The sequence below is a fragment of the Neoarius graeffei genome, chromosome 19 (assembly GCF_027579695.1).
Source record: "Neoarius graeffei isolate fNeoGra1 chromosome 19, fNeoGra1.pri, whole genome shotgun sequence".
NCBI classification, from domain to species: domain Eukaryota; kingdom Metazoa; phylum Chordata; class Actinopteri; order Siluriformes; family Ariidae; genus Neoarius; species Neoarius graeffei.
This window is the reverse complement of record NC_083587.1, coordinates 42,808,247-42,828,718: the sequence shown is the minus strand read 5'-3', so window position 1 is coordinate 42,828,718 and position 20,472 is coordinate 42,808,247.

Sequence of the window (20,472 nt, the reverse complement as noted above, 5' to 3'; positions counted from 1 at the left end):
TAGGATTTCTTCATCAATTCCACATTCTTGAGACCAAGTGACTGAGAGCTTCTTAATCTATAGCGCTGGCAGACTGGCCCTTTGAAACACATATCATTGACACGCAACATAACTGCGAATGGATAGGTTTGTAATGAGTTTTTTTCTTTTGTTATGCTTTCACGTATAATGAAAAGGCTACTCTGTCACCTTTGGTCCATGCAAAGGAAAGTTAAGGGAGCAGGAAAAACATACTGAGGAATACTTTCACATTTCCCAACTCTCACAGGTTTTTCAAAACTTAGTAATTCCTGCATCATATTCCTAGCTGTCTTGAACTCATCCAAAAATATATCTATCTGTATGTGTGGATAGGGGAGAGAGAGACAAGAAAATTGACAACTCATGACTCATCACTGTAACACTGTTCCTTAATTACCCCCACATTGGACCAGACTACCCCCTCCAGTGCTTCCTCCTAGCAAGCCCCATTGTGTGAGTGTGCAACATATGCATTGAGTTAACCTCTGCAGCAGGCCATTCTCAAACACTGTCTATCCATCAAGGTGCCCCCATTACTGGCCAGCCCTTGGTCACGCCACATTGGGACAACAATTCTTCAGCAGTGGTGGCTAATTCACACGGGTGACTCTCTGGAGGGACCTAGGCAAATCCTGGAGGCCCAGCGGCTCCGACCAAAGTGCGACCATCCCAGGAGGGCATCCACAGGAACCTCTGGAGTGCCGACTAACACAATGCTAATGCTGTGCTGAGACAAAGGAGTAATTGTGGCTCCTTATGGGAAGACCAGGACGCCCACATGTTTCCTTCCCACAATTATCAATCCAGCAGGCAACTCTGTACTCTCAGAGCAGTGACAAGATCTCAGAGATAGGAGCTAAACACGGATGGTGGTCTCAGAGACAGTGAGAGAGCATTGTTGGACATAGACTGGTAGATCTGTGATTTAGGGTTATTAATGACCTGGCCAAAAAAAAAGGCTTAACTGAACTGTTTCATACATAATATAGAATGTTTACATTATATTAATGAATTATAAACAATAAAGACCACAATATAAACAATAAAGACCAAACAATTTAAAAAAATCAAGGCCACAATTTCTTTTTCTAACCTGCAATGCTAAAAGCTGCTATTTTACAGTAACATGGCATCAATATCAGATGTTTATGCAATGTATTAAATACTCAAGTCTAATGACAGTATTTAATGATTATTTTTAACTTTTATCTCTGAAGCTGTGTGGTGATGTGGGGTATCTGAGGCCATTTTTTTGTGCCAGTTAATATTAGAAAGTTGACTAGCATGTTCATTTTATTTACAAGGCACATGAGAACAGTAACCATACTCTAGGACAGTGTTTCTCAACCACCGGGCCGCACCCTCTAGTGGGTCTCGAATTTTTTTTTCCAATTTGAAGCTAATTTTTCCTCATAGTAGGGTACAATTGCTGGGTTGCATCCGACGTCACATCCTCCTCATTAAGCTACGGTCACACTACAGCTTGTGATAGTTTGTGATGGGTTCTCAATGAAAATAAGGCATTTTGGCACCGATGCTTGGCAATATACATGTGAGCTAAAAGTTATGGTCACACAGCAGGTGAACACTTGTCTTTCATGCCTTCGAGCACTTGAGTCTGGCGCAGCTCGAGCAGCCGCACTCGCTCATGGAGTGCATCATGCACGCGCTTGGGACCCAGTCATTATGGGAAACACTTGATACTAATTTGAGCACAACCAGCATGTGCAGATACGGATGCTGTTTTCACGGAGGCTTTGAGAAGTATTATCATTATCACTGTCACGTTTGTTTCTAGCCATGTTTATAATGCTGTTTAAATACTCTGCTTTATGGTTTTGCTTTCGTTTTGGTAAATATCATGCCTGCTAATAAACACTCTTCCTGCACTTAGATCTGTCTACTGCCATCTATCTTGTAGTGTCCTGATCCTCAGATCTTTAACCCAGTCACATATAAAAAGTTGTACGCCTCCATGTTCTTCCAGGTTTTCATTTGTTTGTCTGTGTAGAACGATATCTGCAGCACCAGGTAGTTTGAGATGTAGGGGAACTCAGCAGATGGATAATTTTCCAACTCATAGGAATCCTTCTTTGTTAATGTCTAAGGATCTATCCCATTGAGTGTTTTCTATATCCACTTCTTTTCAATGTACTTCTTGGTTTTAATAACTTGCTTGTTTGATGAACAAAAACATGGCAATAAGTTCTCATTCTCATTATCTCTAGCCGCTTTATCCTTCTACAGGGTCGCAGGCAAGCTGGAGCCTATCCCAGCTGACTACGGGTGAAAGGCGGGGTACACCCTGGACAAGTCGCCAGGTCATCACAGGGCTGACATATAGACACAGACAACCATTCACACTCACATTCACACCTACGGTCAATTTAGAGTCACCAGTTAACCTAACCTGCATGTCTTTGGACTGTGGGGGAAACCGGAGCACCCAGAGGAAACCCACGCGGACACGGGGAGAACATGCAAACTCCGCACAGAAAGGCCCTCGCCGGCCACGTCGAACCTGGACCTTCTTGCTGTGAGGCGACAGCGCTAACCACTACACCACCGTGCTGCCCTGGCAATAAGTTCTTGCGTTAATTGACCAGACTCCACATTTGGATCATTAATCCCTTCTGACTGAGAATGCCCTGCATGCATGGTTTTATATTGGCTTCTGGCACATTCATACAGTTTTAAATACAATACCTACAATTAAAAACAGTTTCTTTTTATTGCATGTATTTAATTCCTGGGCTGACATCTGTAACAGGGAGTGATGTTGCATCCCATTAATACACTTTACAATATATTATTAGATTCTAATAGAATAGATGAGCCAAAATAATTGGGGATCTTTTTTAATGGGCCCTGACTCATGACAAGTATGAATAGGTGGGCTTTAAAGTAGAAAAGGTTGAGAACCCCTGCTCTAGTACTACCTCTGCTAACCTCCACACTGTGTGCTAAACTCCACACAGAAAGGCCCCCACCAGCCACTGGGCTTGAACCCAGAACGTTCTTTCTGTGAGGCAGCAGTGCTAACCACTGCACCATTGTACATACACTATATTTTAGATATAGTTTCCATGAATTCTTTCAGCACCAGTCCATTATCAGGGACTTAATATGTCTATGACACGTGATGTGCTGGTTTATTGTTAATATATTGCAAAATATAATCATGATCCAGATATCTCTGGCTCACTGTGTTGGCCATGGTGCACTCTACATTGTGTTTACATCTATTAGAAAAAAAAAAAAACAGTCAGCACCATGTGGCAGAAACAAGAAAACACACCCACACTCACACCCACACATGTCTCTGTGTGTGGCTATATAACATATTCAAGCTTCTGCATTATTTCTAGGTCTCTATTTACATATAAACAAATTTGCAATATTAACCATGTTAAAAAGCTCAATTTTACTCATGCCTTATCTCTTCTAACATGTGTTCAGAAACATGTGTTCAGACAACACTCTGATGGTTTTGATCTAAAACGAATCATAAGGTTTTAAACAAACTTGTGGAGTCCATGTGAAAAAAAAGGAGTACTAAATACTAAGAAACTCTGAAATTCATGTAAACGTTTCAAAAATTCTATTATTTTACTTAAGTTCCTGTCAAAAATATAATCTGTATTGCAAAATGTATTAACTTGGAAAACAATGCAAAATAGAAGGATTTTACACAAGTGGTCTTAGACTTTTGGACATAAATATATCTGAGGTTAGTTCTGGTCCACTAATTTGATTGGACAAGTGGCATTCAAAGAGTGCCTATATTTCCTAGAACCAAACTGGGCTATTTTGCTCTGTGTATCACTCTGCTTGTCTGTGCTTGCCATGTAAAATTTCACTTCCTCGTTTGAAATTGTCACTAGTAGTGTGAGTGACATCATCATCAGACATGGCAAATGATAATATTCAGGAATATAATGTCTGACTTAAAACATGCAAGCTTGTCAGTTGAAGATGAAAAAGAAGAACGGATGTCAATTTTCCCCTGAAGTACCTATAACGTAGCCTGGCAAGCCAGACTAAATGTGAATATTTAGTCTGGCCTCGATCCGTAGACATTTCCGAAGGGGGTGGGAGGAACAAACCGCTGTCTTTCAAACTGTCTCTGTGCGTATAGGCCAACGCTCTGACCAATCAGCGCAACAGTGACTGTGACGTAGTCAGAGCGACAGAAAGCAGTGGGGGAGGCCTTGAAATAAATAATTTTTCAAAATGCGTATTAATTAATAAACAGGTTCTAGATATTAAGAAGTTTGGAGATAATGACCACAAGTTTGGAGTCTGTACCACATACACTCATTTTTTTCCAAGTGTTTTTCAAGGGTTTGCTTAAACTGTTTTTGAGAGTTTTTATTTTTATTTAGTGGTGTTTGGTGAAATAATTTCCCTTAAATTTAAAATAACGGGAAAATAAGAAACAATCAAAAAGTAATGTTTCAAAGCTGTTTATTAATTCTTCGTACTGCACAAACTAGCCCCATCCTTTTGGCTACGAGCGGAGCCAGCTGGTAGATCAGACTTTTGCCATAGACGGTCGGCAAAACAGCGAAAACGTCCTTCTTGAAAAGGAATGAGCGGAGAGCCTCTTCCTGCTCATGTTTCAACGAAAACTCCAAGTCTAATTCTTCTAAAACTGATTCCAAAGCGGAGTCAAACGCGCGCTGTTCACTAGCCGTAGCCATCTTTCCTGCTGTGCTTTCTCCAGCGTCGCGCAGCTTTGTCATCACTCCTGCAAAAGCCCGCCCAAAGAATCCAAACAAAAACCTTGTGTTGTGATTGGCGGGCACGATTTGATGCCCGGGGTGTTTTTGTTTATATGGTGCGAGGCTAGACCCACTCGCTAGGCAAAAATATTTTTGGCTGCTAGGCGGTTGGGTCTAGTTTACTAGGCTACCTATAACGGGAATGTACAAATCAATGTGAGGTCACTAACCAACTAGCTGACGTACTATAAAGCAAGTGTGCCTTCTTTAGGATTTCTCCTCGCAGAGCAAAAATAAACTGAGGATTTGCCTATATTGTGTCCAAAATATCACTTATCAGATATTAATTTATTATTTATAGAACTGTTATATAGAAGCAATATCACACTCACAGTCATGCGGTTATCTAGAATATTGGTCTCACCCTGCGGCCTCATGCCTGCGGTGAATCTTAGCCATGTTGATATTCAGTATAACCACACTCTTGCTTGTATGATATTGCTTAAATATATAAGCATAGCCTTTCACAATCCACGATCCATAGAAAGTCTCTCTCTGTGCCAGTGAGTGTATGTGTGCAGGCCTATATAGACATTTTATGGGTTCTCTCTTGATGTTAATGTTAGTGGCACACAAACCTTCTTGCATTGTATTACACTGCATGCTTGTACTGATGATGAGGCAGTAAAGTCATTGACTACCCTTCATTCGAGAAGCTGCTGATAATTAAAAGTTCTCGACCCCTGCAGGCCCTTAGGGGCTCTGAGGGAGGGTTGGTCAGTCGACACGGAGCCAGGCTGCACTACTCAGCCACCAATGAGCCATGACTGCCACATATCCACCAACCAATTGATCAGCGGCTGAACCTTCACTACTGATTGGTCATTGCTGTTTGAACCCACAGAGACGAAATCACCTTCAGCCTGCAGGCAGGCAGTTCTACTCAAACTGTAAATACACAGCCTATTTATTGCAGAAGAGAAGCAAAAGAGAGTGTGTATGTGTGTGACACTCAAAGCGTAAAAAGGGCAAAGGAAGAGAGTATAGACTTAACCAAGATAAAACAATGTACTTAAATCTTTCTCTCACATAGATGTAAAAACTGACATTTCTGTCCTTCATGGTGAAGGATGAAGTCCTACTTTGAGCATGATTTGACAGACATTTTTTCTGCTAATAGCACAGAACTCCTGCATTGACATTATACAGAGATGGAAGTTTGACACTGGATTAGGTTATCCTTTTATGGCTTCTGCAAACAGTTGTATTTTAAGACACTGGTAAATGGGTGGACACCCCGCCCCCCTCAAACCTCTCATGGGTCACACTAACAGGTGTTTTACAGCTTCAAAAATATGGGATATTGCTCTATAGCTACAGTGGTGCTTAAAAGTTTGTGAACCTTTTAGAATTTTCTATATTTCTGCATAAATATGACCTAAAACATCATCAGATTTTCACACAGGTCCTAAAAGTAGATAAAGAGAACCCAGTTAAACAAATGAGACAAAAATATTACACTTGGTCATTTATTTATTGAGGAAAATGATCCAATATTACATATCTGTGAGTGGCAAAAGTATGTGAACTGTTGCTTTCAGTATCTGGTGTGACCCCCTTGTGCAGCAATAACTGCAACTAAACATTTCCGGTAACTGTTGATCAGTCCTGCACATCAGCTTGGAGGAATTTTAGCCCATTCCTCCGAACAGAATAGCTTCAACTCTGGGATGTTGGTGGGTTTCCTCACATGAACTGCTCGCTTCAGGTCCTTCCACAACATTTCGATTGGATTAAGGTCAGGACTTTGACTTGGCCATTCCAAAACATTAACTTTATTCTTCTTTAACCATTCTTTGGTAGAACAACTTGTGTGCTTAGGGTTGTTGTCTTGCTGCATGACCCACCTTCTCTTGAGATTCAGTTCATGGACAGATGTCCTGACATTTTCCTTTAGAATTCACTGGTATAATTCAGAATTTATTGTTCCATCAATGATGGCAAGCCGTCCTGGCCCAGATGCAGCAAAACAGGCCCAAACCATGACACTACCACCACCATGTTTCACAGATGGGACAAGGTTCTTATGCTGGAATGCAGTGTTTTTCTTTCTCCAAACATAATGCTTCTCATTTAAAGCAAAAAGTTCTATTTTGGTCTCATCCATCCACAAAACATTTTTCCAATAGCCTTCTGGCTTGTCCACATGATCTTTAGCAGACTGCAGATGAGCAGCAATGTTCTTTTTGGAGAGCAGTGGCTTTCTCCTTGCAACCCTGCCATGCACACCATTGTTGTTCAGTGTTCTCCTGATGGTGGACTCATAAACATTAACATTAGCCAATGTGAGAGAGGCCTTCAGTTGCTTAGAAGTTACCCTGGGGTCCTTTGTGACCCCGCTGATGATTACACGCCTTGCTCTTGGAGTGATCTTTGTTGGTTGATCACTTCTGGGGAGGGTAACAATAGTCTTGAATTTCCTCCATTTGTACACAATCTGTCTGACTGTGGATTGGTGGAGTCCAAACTCTTTAGAGATGGTTTTGTAACCTTTTCCGGCCTGATGAGCATCAACAATGCTTTTTCTGAGGTCCTCAGAAATCTCCTTTGTTTGTTCCATGATACACTTCCACAAACATGTGTTGTGAAGATCAGACTTTGATAGATCCCTGTTCTTTAAATAAAACAGGGTGCCCACTCACACCTGATTGTCATCCCATTGATTGAAAACACCTGACTCTAATTTCACCTTCAAATTAACTGCTAATCCTAGAGGTTCACATACTTTTGCCACTCACAGATATGTAATATTGGATCATTTTCCTCAATAAATAAATGACCAAGTGTAATATTTTTGTCTCATTTGTTTAACTGGGTTCTCTTTATCTACTTTTAGGACTTGTGTGAAAATCTGATGATGTTTTATGTCATGCATATGCAGAAATATGGAAAATTCTAAAGGGTTCACAAACTTTCAAGCACCACTGTATTCATTCCTTTATTCTATGTCATGTATGTCAGCTAAAATAGCTTACTAATAGTATGGCAGATACTAAACTCTGCAGCTTGGTAATATCTGAAGAAGAGTCAGTTGCAACTTTTGGAATCTAATGAATCAGCAGAAACAAGGGAATAAACACTGTTCACATGTATTCAATTCTATAACCAGCTTTGTCTGACTCGTGCCCTAATTTTAAGGACTCATGACTTGACTTGGACTTGAGAACTGATGACTCGGACTTGGACTCGGACTCGTGTATTAACTGCATTCGGACTCATAAATTGGAGACAAGGATTTGGATTTTTTCTTTATTTTTTGTCACATGGCATAATAATTTGGCATAAGATATTTATATCTACATTAATTTTTATACTATTTTCGTGCAAGAGAATGCACATTGACCTCTTCATATGTCATGTTCAAGAACAAACTAATGTTAATGACGCTAAAATGACTGGAGAGAAGCCCCTAGGATTGCCCACTTTGCTTATACAGACTTCTCATGCAGTGGGAAAAAATGCACTGCTATGTGTTCCATATGTAGAAGAACTATTGAGGAGACGACGGGGACAACCTCGAACTTTAATCATCATTTGACAAGATTACACCCAGAGAAGTAAGTGACAAACTATGTTCATTGATCTGTTGATAGCGGGGTTTGCTTGTTGACCGATGAACTAGCTAGCGTTAACCCTCTCTCATGTTATTTGCCCTGTTGATAGCGGGGCTTGCTGAGTAATGAACATTAGTCTATTAACTAAAATGGGGCAGTCAAGCAGTAACATTAGTCCAACACAGCAGCAGAGACGGTTTCACATAAAGACAGCAACAGCCACCATCAAATGGTGCGGTTGGAGTCTTGTTCTTCGACTCAACTCGGATCAATAGTGGACTTGACTCGGACTCGACTCGAAATTTTCTGTAATGACTTGGACTTGACTTGGAATTGAACACTGGGGACTCGAGACTGGACTCAGACTTGAGGTTTAGTGACTCGACTACAACTCTGTCTATCACACAATATGGATGGCTGCATTTTTGTTCATTCTGTTTTGTAGGACAGAATAAAAATCATGAAAGAAAGATAAGGCAATGAAACATGATGGAAGACATGTCCTGCTGTAGGGGAGCATCAGCCCTTTCTTCTTTCCTTCCCCCTCTCCTCCAACAAGGGTAAAATAAAAGATGTTTAATACTGATTAGCTTTAAACAAACAGCCACCTGCCTGAGGGTTGTAAGCATGTAGGGAGGCACTCTGATGGTATCAGGCAGGTGAGACCATTGTACTACAATAAGTATTCAGCATTTCCATGCTATTGCAGAGGTTCCCCACACACCTGTGACCCAGCACCCATCAAATCCTCCCCTGAGCAGAAAGGGGGAAGCTAGATTTACCAATAGCTTGATTTTAACACATCCAGACAAATCAATAGTTACTCTTTTTTATTGCTGATTCCATTTAGACTTAATTTCTAATATCTGTATGCTGTCTGTTTAATCTCAGGTTAAAGGTGCTGACTGCAAAGTCATCTGAAATTTTCAAATAATTTTATTGTGCATGGCATTTTCCTATGTCTCACAAGAACAATATCATGTGGAAGAGATGCAATCATTTTGATGTGCTGAGGGTTGCTTTTCTTTGTTTTGGGACCATTTTCCTACCTCCTGAGATAAACAGTATGGCCCTACGGAAATAGCCAAATGTGAGGAGCTTTAACTAATTAGCATAACTATGGAACTGCATCACACCAAGATGGCAATGTGCAGAAAACATTGTGCAGATTAAAAATGTAGATTATACCAGCAGACTGTGTTACATCCAAAATCTGAAACATGCAGGCATCACAGATCCATATAGTTTACTCATAAATGCATTTATTTATTATTTATTCTTCCCACTGCTCTCTCTCTCTCTCTCTCTCTCTCTGTGCCGCGATGTGCCATGTGCGTGTTCACTGCTTCAGATTGGGTTAAATGCAGAGGAGAAATTTTGCTGTGCTTGAGTGTACATGTGACAAAAATAAAGGCTTCTTTTTCTTAATTTCCCTCCAAATGTATTTATTCCACTTGAAAAGTGTACGGCAAACCAGCTACCAGATTTGGGACATTCCAACCTCCTGAACTATTTAATATTTGGACTTCTAAATACATTGGAGAGATGCTAAAGGCTTACAAACATACAGATGCCTTCAAATATTCCGAGGCAGGTTTTGTGCATGCCAGAATCTTATGAGAAATTCCCGTTAAAGAAAAAATCTTATTATGACAAAGGTAAGCTTGAATGCGGACTTCTAATAGAAATAAACAAGCCAGGGTATAGAGCTAGCATATTTTATGGTGTTTAGCCGAGTCTACATTAACAGTACATAACAAACATGCTGCTAGTCGAGCCAAGCATTAGTTCTAATTAAATATATTGCGTCCAAAGCCCACGTCTGGATATACAGTACATTTTAACACTGCACAGAGCTTTCATACTAACCTGATATAAAATGTTCTCCACACACACACACACACACACACACACACACACACACACACACACACAGGAATGCTTTGTTGGCATCCAGTCTTCCTATTTAACTGCAGCTCACCATTTTTTCTCATCTTTCTGGGTTTGCCAGGAAGCGGTGAAAAGTTAAACCGGGCTTATCTCCATGTCTGTTATTACATCCAAAAGCACTACAGATCTCTGGCATTGTTCTTTAGATGTAACTTCTACAAGCTTATCTGTAGATGTTTACTGAATTGAGCTTATAATCGCTCACATACACTTGTGCCGGTCATTGTCAAATGCAAAGTTTGGCCGGATAAACAAATCTGCAGTTGTGATGATGTCATGTGAAAAGCCCCTGTAACTCCATACTCGCTACAGTGGAGTCAAGCCCATGCATTCTAAGGTGAGGATAGCTAATCATTAGCGAGAATGATTTGGTTACCTGTCAAGAAAAAATGGCATGTCATCTAACCTTGCTCTATATTGCAGTTGCACTCACTAGGCAGGCTTTCCTTTCCTTTTCTGCTGGTATTTAGCTTGCAGGAGAGTAGAGTCCACCATGTTTACCCATGCTGACTTGTTTGGGTAAAAGTAGATCAAACATGCCCCACGGTGATCATGTCATGTTGCTGCTCATTTGCTTTGGCAATGTTCAGAATCATAAAATATGGGATGCATTTTATCTCGGCAAAACAGTGACACATAGGGTACACGGTGTGTGCAGCATTGCAACATCCTGAAACTCCAACAGCTAGAGACAGAGAACATCTCATCTCATTATCTGTAGCTGCTTTATCCTGTTCTACAGGGTCGCAGGCAAGCTGGAGCCTATCCCAGCTGACTACGGGCAAAAGGCGGGGTACACCCTGGACAAGTTGCCAGGTCATTACAGGGCTGACACATAGACACAGAAAACCATTCACACCTATGGTCAATTTAGAGTCACCAGTTAACCTAACCTGCATGTCTTTGGACTGTGGGGGAAACCGGAGCACCTGGAGGAAACCCACATGGACAACATGCAAACTCTGCACAGAAAGGCCCTCACCGGCCACGGGGCTCAAACACGGACCTTCTTGCTGTGAGGCGACAGCGCTAACCACTACACCACCATGCCGCCACAGAGAACATTTTGCTTAGAATTCAACTTTGTGGTCAGCACCTTTAAATTCAGCTCTTAACTGTGTTTCAATAAAAGTGATGATCCTTCTCCAAATGTAGTTAATGTGTGTCACATATAAATTAAATTTCATGAGTTATTGTCCGGCGGCACGGTGGTGTAGTGGTTAGCGCTGTCGCCTCACAGCAAGAAGGTCCGGGTTCGAGCCCCGTGGCCAGTGAGGGCCTTTCTGTGCGGAGTTTGCATGTTCTCCCCGTGTCCGCGTGGGTTTCCTCCGGGTGCTCCGGTTTCCCCCACAGTCCAAAGACATGCAGGTTAGGTTAACTGGTGACTCTAAATTGACCGTAGGTGTGAATGTGAGTGTGAATGGTTGTCTGTGTCTATGTGTCAGCCCTGTGATGACCTGGCGACTTGTCCAGGGTGTACCCCGCCTTTCACCCGTAGTCAGCTGGGATAGGCTCCAGCTTGCCTGTGACCCTGTAGAACAGGATAAAGCAGCTACAGATAATGAGATGAGATGAGTTATTGTCCTCAACACTCTTCTCTCTTGCACCTATTTATCTCTAAATATATCCCCAGAGATATAGTGATCATCCATAATATTATAACCACTGACAGGTGAAGTGAATAAGTCAAAGCAAGTCAAGTCAAGTTTATTTGTATAGCACTTTTAACAATAAGCATTGTCGCAAAGCAGCTTTACAGAATTTGAACAACTTAAAATACGAGCTAATTTTATCCCTAATCTATCCCGAATGAGCAAGCCTGTGGCGATGGTGGCAAGGAAAAACTCCCTCAGATGACATGAGGAAGAAACCTCGAGAGGAACCAGACTCAAAAGGGAACCCATCCTCATTTGGGCAACACCAGACAACATGACTATAACATTAACAGTTTTAACATGAAGTCAGTTTTGTTGATGTTATAAACTCTTTATTGATGGAAACTTGAGTGCTAAACTGTTCATGACAACTGCAGTCCTAAAGTTAGCAAGTCAACTGTAGTCCTCAGCCATAAAAGCATTACTGTAAGAGTCCAGAGCGTCATCCAGGTGTGACTTTCAACTGTCCACATGGGGCCGTTCTTCACAGGAGCGATGCGATGAGACTCCAACTAGACACAGGGCACCAGGATGGATCAGGCAAGTCTGAGGAGCAGAAGAGGTAACCGAGATAATCGAGCAGAAGAGGTAAAGAGATAATCGAATAACATTGATTATCTCCTTACAGTGATACCTGTCAAGGTGTGGGACAGATTAGGCAGCAAGTGTACAGTCAGTTCTTGTAGCTGATGTGTTGACAGCAAGGACAAGGGCCAAATTTTGAAGGTTTGACTACTGGATCAGAGCATCTCCAAATTGGCAGGTCTTGTGGGGTGTTCCCAGGATGCAGTGGTTAGTACTTACCAAACAGTGGTCTAAGGAAGGACAACCAGTGAACCCCGCGACAGGGTCATGGGTGCCCAAGGCTCAGTGATGTGTGTGGGGAGAGAAGGTGAGCTGGTCAGGTTTGTTCCCACAGAAGAGCTACTGTAGCATAAATTGCTGAAAATGTTAAGGCTAAAGTTAATGATAGAAAGCTGTCAGAACACAGTGCATCGCAGTTTGCTGCTAATGGGACAGTGTAGCTACAGATCGGTCAGAATGCCCATGCTGAGCCCTGTCCACTGCTGAAAGTGCCTACAATGGGCATGTGAGCATCAGAACTGGATCAAGGAGCAATGGAAGAAGGTGGCCTGGTTTGATGAATCACGTCTTCTTTTACATCGTGTGGATAGCCATGTGAATGTTTGTCACTTACCTGGGAATGAGATGGCACAAGGATACACTATGGGAAAAAGGCAAGCCAGCAGACACAGTGTGATGCTCTGGGCAATGTCCTGCTGGGAAATCTTGGTTCCTGGCATATATGTGGATATTACTTTGACACATACCACCTCCCTAAAAATTGTTGCAAAGTACACCCCTTCATGGCAATGGTTTTCTCTAATAGCAGTGGCCTCTTTCAGCAGGATAATATGTCCTGCCACACTGCAAAAAAAAGGAACATGGCAAAGAGTTCAAGGTGTTGACTTGGCCTTCCAATATCCCAGATCTCAATTTAAACAAGCATCTCTGGGATGTGCTGTACAAACAAGTCAGCTCAATGGAGGCCCCACCTCACAATTTATAGGACTTAAAGGATCTCATGCTAAACATCTTCATGCCAGATACCACGGCACACCATCAGAGGTCTTGAAGAGTCCATGCCTTGAAGGGTCAGAGCAGTATTGATGGCACAAGGGGGACCTACACAATATGAGGCAGGTGGTTTTAATGCAATGGCTAATCAGTGTATTTATGAAACTATATTGCTATATTGTCTCACATCTGAATATGAATAATCAAAAGATTTTCCCTAAGTTGTGTGCTGACTTATTACAGAAACATATGTAATTAAAAAATCGACAATACCATATCCTCATTTACAAGTGAAGCTCAGAGACATCCAGGGTTAAAGTATAGTATAAACCCCTCTGGACAAAAAATGAGCAACCACTTGGAGGACACATTTAGAGTATGATGCTGGAGCAGAAATGTTTAAAGGGGCACTGAGGACTCCACCCTGACTGAAGTGTGTGTGTGTGTGTGTGTGTGTGTGTGTGTGTGTGTGTGTGTGTGTGTGTGTGTTGAAACTGACGTCATGCATGGATTATGATGTGTTTATGTCATTGTGCCTGAGGACTTGTGGCCTAATGCAGGTAATCTGATAAGAAGAGGAGTGTAAATACCTGGCCAACACACACACACACACACACACACACACACACACACACACACACACACACACACACACACCTCAGTATTCTTGTGAGGACCTTCTATTGACATAATTATTATTGCAGTTAAATAATGCTGTGTCTGCACCTAACCCTAACCTTAACCTCAGTAATGAAAAGGAAACTTTTTGGTTCTTTTTTTTAAAACAACAACAGCAATTTCCTTGTGGGGACCATCTAAATGTCCCCACAAGGTCGAAATTTTCAGATTTTACTATCCTTGTGGGGACATTTGGTCCTCAGTAGTACACACACACACACACACACACACACACACACACACACACACACACACACACACACATTGGGGTTAGCGTTCAGATCCCAGTTTTGTGAACGTTTCTGTTCACTTTTCAAGTGAACTTAAACTACTTTTCTTAACTCTACACATTAAAAAAAAAAATCACAATCCCTATTGTTGAACTCATCTTGTGTGACTGCTGTTGTTGCTCTCTCTCACTCATGATTAACCATAAACAGTATCAAAGCCACATCAGAACGAATTCTGCGTCTCTGAATTGGAACCTTCTTAATGGGGGTTTTCAATGCTTTCAAACACATTTTGTGAATCTGCACAATATCCCCTTTCCACACTTTCATACATTTGCAGTGAATCACAGTCTAACCCTTCTGAATAGATAAAGCAATACCAAAAATACTGTTAGTAACTCCAGCTCTCATTGTAGGCCTTTGAATGCGTGTAATGGAGCTTGCAGTGCTTGGGGACTGGACCATGAAACTGAGCCAACACTGGGACTCCCCTGTTACCTAATCCCCAGTCACACCTGGAGACTTGTTGGGTCGGGGGCGCACACTCCAAATGATTTCTCACTAAATTTAAGAGAGAGAGCCAATAGTTTGGACAAATCTAATATTTAATCTAATATTTCTCATTATGTGATGTTTGAGATGAGATTGTTATAAAATAAAGACGATTCCAAGCCTGAAAATGTTCCAGACCTTACATTTGTTCATTTCATTTTCTTTACCACATATCCATTGTGGGTCACAGGGAAGCTGGAGCTAATTCCAGCTGACATTGGGCAAGAGGCAGGGCACACCTCAGACGGGTCACCAATCCATCGCAGGGCCAACACCGAGAGACAGGCAGCCATTTACACACCTACTGGCAATTTAGAGTAGCCAGTTGACCTAATCCACATGTCTTTGGACTGTGGGAGGAAACCCATGCAGGCACAAGGAGAACATGCAAACTCCACACAGAAAGGCCCCAGTCGGCTGTGAGGCTCGAACCTAGAACCTTCCTGCAGTGAACCAATAGTGCAAACCACTGTGCTGCCCCCTTACAGTTGCCCCTTACATACATTTTTCTATATTGAAGATATTTTCAGTTTTGTAGTGTATATTTCATTATTAGGATTGGGTCATAATGACAAAAAAATACAAATACTGATTATTTTTACATGCTGTATGCCCTAATACTTGTAAATATGGTTTGATAATGTTAAGTAAAACAGTAAATAAAATTTGTTTTAATGTATCTTAATGTAAATTGTTAACAGTAACACTTGTGTTCTGTTGTTGTTGCTGATATTGTTATAGCTGTTAATGTAGTTTTGACATTATTAGCTCATCCAGTCGACAGGCAATGAGCTTATGTCATCAAGTGATGTCCATCGTTGTCCACATTTCACAAAAATCACTTCTTCTCTCTCAGTTCTTCACTGATTTTTATTCTTTTTGGCAGGAAGGTAGGTCTGCCTGGGGTGCATATAGCTTCTACCCAAATTTGCATAATTGCAATTAATAATGAAGATATGGAGTAATTAAGCCCTAACGAGCAGTTTCTACATAAATCACTTCTTCTCCCTCAATTCTTCACCGATTTTGATGATTTTTGGCATGAAGGTAGGGGTACTTAGGGTACATATAGCTTCTACCCAGATTTGCTTAATTACAATTCTTAATGAAGTTATGGACTAATTAAGCCTTAATGAGCAGTTCAACAAAAATTGCTTCTTCTCAGTCAATTCCTCGCCATTTTGGATTCTTTCTGGCAAATAGGTAGGGATTCCTAGGATGTATATAACTTCTACATATAGCTTGTATATAGTGTATATAGCTTGCAACATTTCTTGCGCAAGGTGGCCCACTTTAGATAATTCCTTCTGGACTAGACAGGGCCGGAGTGAGCTACGCCGTCATTGACGGTCTTGTCATATTGTTATTTTTTTTTTCTCTGAAGGTGTTAAGGCCTGGTAATATTTGACTACATACTGGCCATATTTTTAACTGAAATTCCCCTGATCTTGTTGAATACAAGACATTATAGCTGTGAGGAGAAAGAGAGGAGGACCAGTGTTTAATATGTTGTCCAGGCAATGAGTTGTTTAGAATTTTTGGAATTAAACCTTGTCTGACAATTAATAATTTCATTAAAATTCACATGATTCAATTGACATGGAAATACATGAACATTAAGGTCATGGTTGTGGTACGCAGAGCCCATACATCTTCATTCATATGAGATTGAACAAAATCCAACCACATTGCCAGTATTTGTTTGAATTCATATAAATGAGATCACATTGTTATTGTTATAATCTTACAAATCTCATTTACTAAAACCATATGCCCATGGCCTACACTGGGACTTTATGCAGGTTTGTATACTGCAGGTCCATTGGTTCGCTTTATTTATTTGGACACTGACTCAGCTATAGCAATCTGTTCTGTGTAATAAAGCCCCTGTAAAGGGTGTCTAATCTGAAACTGAGAATAACTGCATTGATCTGCCTGGTCTTATCCAGCGTGCTGAGTGATGGTGTAGGATCGAAGGGACTGTGGCAACACCAATCACAACACATATTGCCAGAGAATGTCAGCATGAACATGAACAGACTGAAGTTTATATTGGAGAAGGAAACTCTGACGATGTGGCAGGACTTTCAGGTCATACAAAACCACATTCTGTGGAATAAAAAAAAACCTGTATAGAAGGAAAAAAAGCAGAAAAACACAGACAAATTAAAAAGGACATTATCTGTTGCCCAAACCTGAAAAGTAAATATGTTTGTGTAAAATCTAGGCACCATGCATGTTTGGATTTCCAAAAGTAAGAATGTTGGACTCCATTTGAACTGCATTTAAGATCAGTGTTCTTTATCTGTAAACTTCCTTTAATCCATTTGTCTACTTTTGTATTTTAGACAAGTATATTATCTTTCATCTGGTGAACTGAAAAGCACATGAAGTACACACAGCCCCTAAATCAGCTCTTTTAAAGTTTAAAGTGTTGACACGTCCCAGTAGCTGAATGCAAACTATGACACATTGTTCATAGTGTAAATGGTTTCTGTCCTTTCATTGCCTTATAGCTACATTTATTAACTATACCAGTAGATATCGCCTTCATTAAACAGTTTTTAGAGGGAGAAGGGCACAGAGAGAAAATCCTCAGGGTGGATAATGACTCTATGGAGACTTGCTAGGCTTTCTGAACACCTCTGTCTTTCTCTGTCTACATTATGTAAAACACCAGAGACTTCTATCAGCCTCCCATTCAGTCTTTAAAACTTTAAATGTTATATCTGCCTTTGTGCTGAGCTGCAATTAAGAGCCCACAGCTCTGAATAACAAAAGCAGTAGCTATGCTCCATCACTCCCTGGCCCCAGGTGATGCTCACGCCATCACACTTCAAAGGCTGATTTATCCCCTCCCAAAGCCTCTGTGCTCAGGTTCTAACACAAAGTCAGATCTCCCCAACACTCTTAAACTCATCACATTGACAGTTCTAATCTCAGGGTAGAGGAAACAGTGTAGAAGGACAGACATTCCTGAAGAAAAAAGAAATACCAATCATAGCTTGTCACCATATTGAGGTTTTTGCTTTGTAACATTTGGACTGAGCAATTGAATTTTCATTGCTTGCTTAATATTAATCTAATATAAAGATAGGCACTCCAAGTTAAGCCTAACATAAGAAAGTAGGTTGTAAAACAGGTCAAGGTGTCAAAAACCTGTTCTATAAGCCCTCTAAGAAATCTCGAGATATCCTCCTTGATCCTGACTTCATGAGATTATGACACCAAAACTGTTTGATTTCACTGCAAAAGCTCTGTGTTGTGCTACAAACATCTGACCTGTCTCAACAGGTAGTCTCGTTAAAAAGGAGTGTGCTGCATTTACTGCATCTCAGATAGGAAATAAAACACAACTTTTGAGTGTTGTTGTATAAAGTCAGACAACCAAACACCCAAGTCCATCACTACCACCAAGATTGACTCAAAATGGTAGCTTTCATAAATAGCTTCCAGTGACACCATTATAGACTTTTCTGTTAAAGAATGGCCTCAGGATATAGGCAAATTAGGCAAGTACAATGCCAAAAAACTATACTGTGAAAAACAAGTGACTTTGTTAGACATGCACTGACCCTGCCCAGTTTGCCCCCGTGACCCAAGACTGATCTTTGTGAGAGCTGTCTGTCAAATATGGGTGTGTTTTCTATTATATGATGAAGCAGAGCAGTAAGCATGTGTTATTATTATTTTGTTCTTGTCGCTGTTGTCACTTTGTACTGCTAGTTACACACGCATGCAGATTTCAATTTTAGACGTGGACACACAATTTTAATGCAGACCCATGCAGAAATAACTTCACTGTATATTTAAAAACAAAACAAACAAAATATATTCTATTAGAGGCATTTAGCAGACGCTCTTATCCAGAGCAATGTACAATGAACCCAGAGCAGCCTGGGGAGCAGTTGAGGGTTAGGTACCTTGCTCAAGGGCACTTCAGCCATTCCTGAGTGCCCTTGAGCAAGGTACCTAACCCTCAACTGCTCCCCAGGCTGCGCTGGGTTCGTTGTACATTGCTCTGGATAAGAGCGTCTGCTAAATGCCTCTAATGTAATGTATGTTTTTTTTAATATACAGTGAAGTTATTTTTGCATGGGTCTGCATTAACATTGTGTCCATGTCTAAAACTGAAATCTGCATGCGTGTATAACTAGCAGCATAAAGTGACAACAGTGACAAGAACAAAATAATAACAACAACAACACATGCTTACTGCTCTGCTTCATCATATAACAGAAAATACCAAGCAACCAAAGAAAACAAACAAACAAACAAACAAACAAACAAACAAACAAACAAACAAACCCATATGTAGTAGATGTATGTTCAGAACCCTAGTAGTTTCTCTGATCGTGACCATACATCTGGTGGACAGTCTGTAGGTATGGACATATGTCAGAAGTAAAGAGAAAGAGAGAGAAGAAAAGCATTATGGTTTTGATTAATTTAGGGAAGAAATTAGTTTAATGAAGGTGATGCACACAACGTCTTCTTATAAACCATCATATGGCATAGAAACTTAGTAAGAGGGAAGTTCTGCTCTCAGCAGTCTTTTCCTTTATTAGTGATGCCACAGCTCCATACAGACAAGGCTTTGTTCAGAAACACACTCACATATACTGTAGGTAAGCTGCAGCAAAACAATGTGGACCTGAATTTAATTGAACAAAGGAGTGCATGCACTTTTGGGTTGACATACTGTACACAACACTATATATATCCATCCATCCATCCATCCATCCATCCATCCATCCATTATGTCTAGCCGCTTATCTTGTTCTACAGGGTCGCAGGCAAGCTGGAGCCTATCCCAGCAGACTATGGGTGAGAGGTGGGGTACACCCTGGACAAGTCGCCAAGTCATCGCAGGGCTGACACATATGGCCCTTTTCCACTACCCTTTTTCAGCTCACTTCAGCTCGCTTCAGCTCACTTCAGCCCGACACGGCTCGCGTTTCGACGACCAAAAACCAGCACGACTCAGCTCGTTTCAGCCCTGCTTAGCCCCTAAAACTTGCACCGTTTTGGAGTGGGGCTGAAGCGAGCCAAGCCGTGCCGAGTGAGGTTGGGGGCATGAGCAGACACTCCCCTGTGCACTGATTGGTGAGGAGGAGTGTCCTCACATGCCCACACACGCCCCGCGAGCGCGCTGGGATCTGTAAACACCGCAAACCCGGAAGAAGGAGAATTACGAGAATTTCTGAAGCCTTATGCGCCTCGCCTCATCTATACGCTCTTGCCAGTATCTGTCCGCGTTGTCGGTGACAACAAGCCACAGCACCAAGACCAGCAACACTAACGACTCCATGTCCTTCATGTTTATTGTTTACTATTCGGGTCGTGAGACTACTGCTTAAAAGCTCACTGAATCAGTGACATACAGAGCATCGTGGATGAGTTCGCGGAGCGCAAGGCTCGTCGTATGCCCTTCAAATAATGCGCGCAGTAGGCTATTGATGTTTTATTA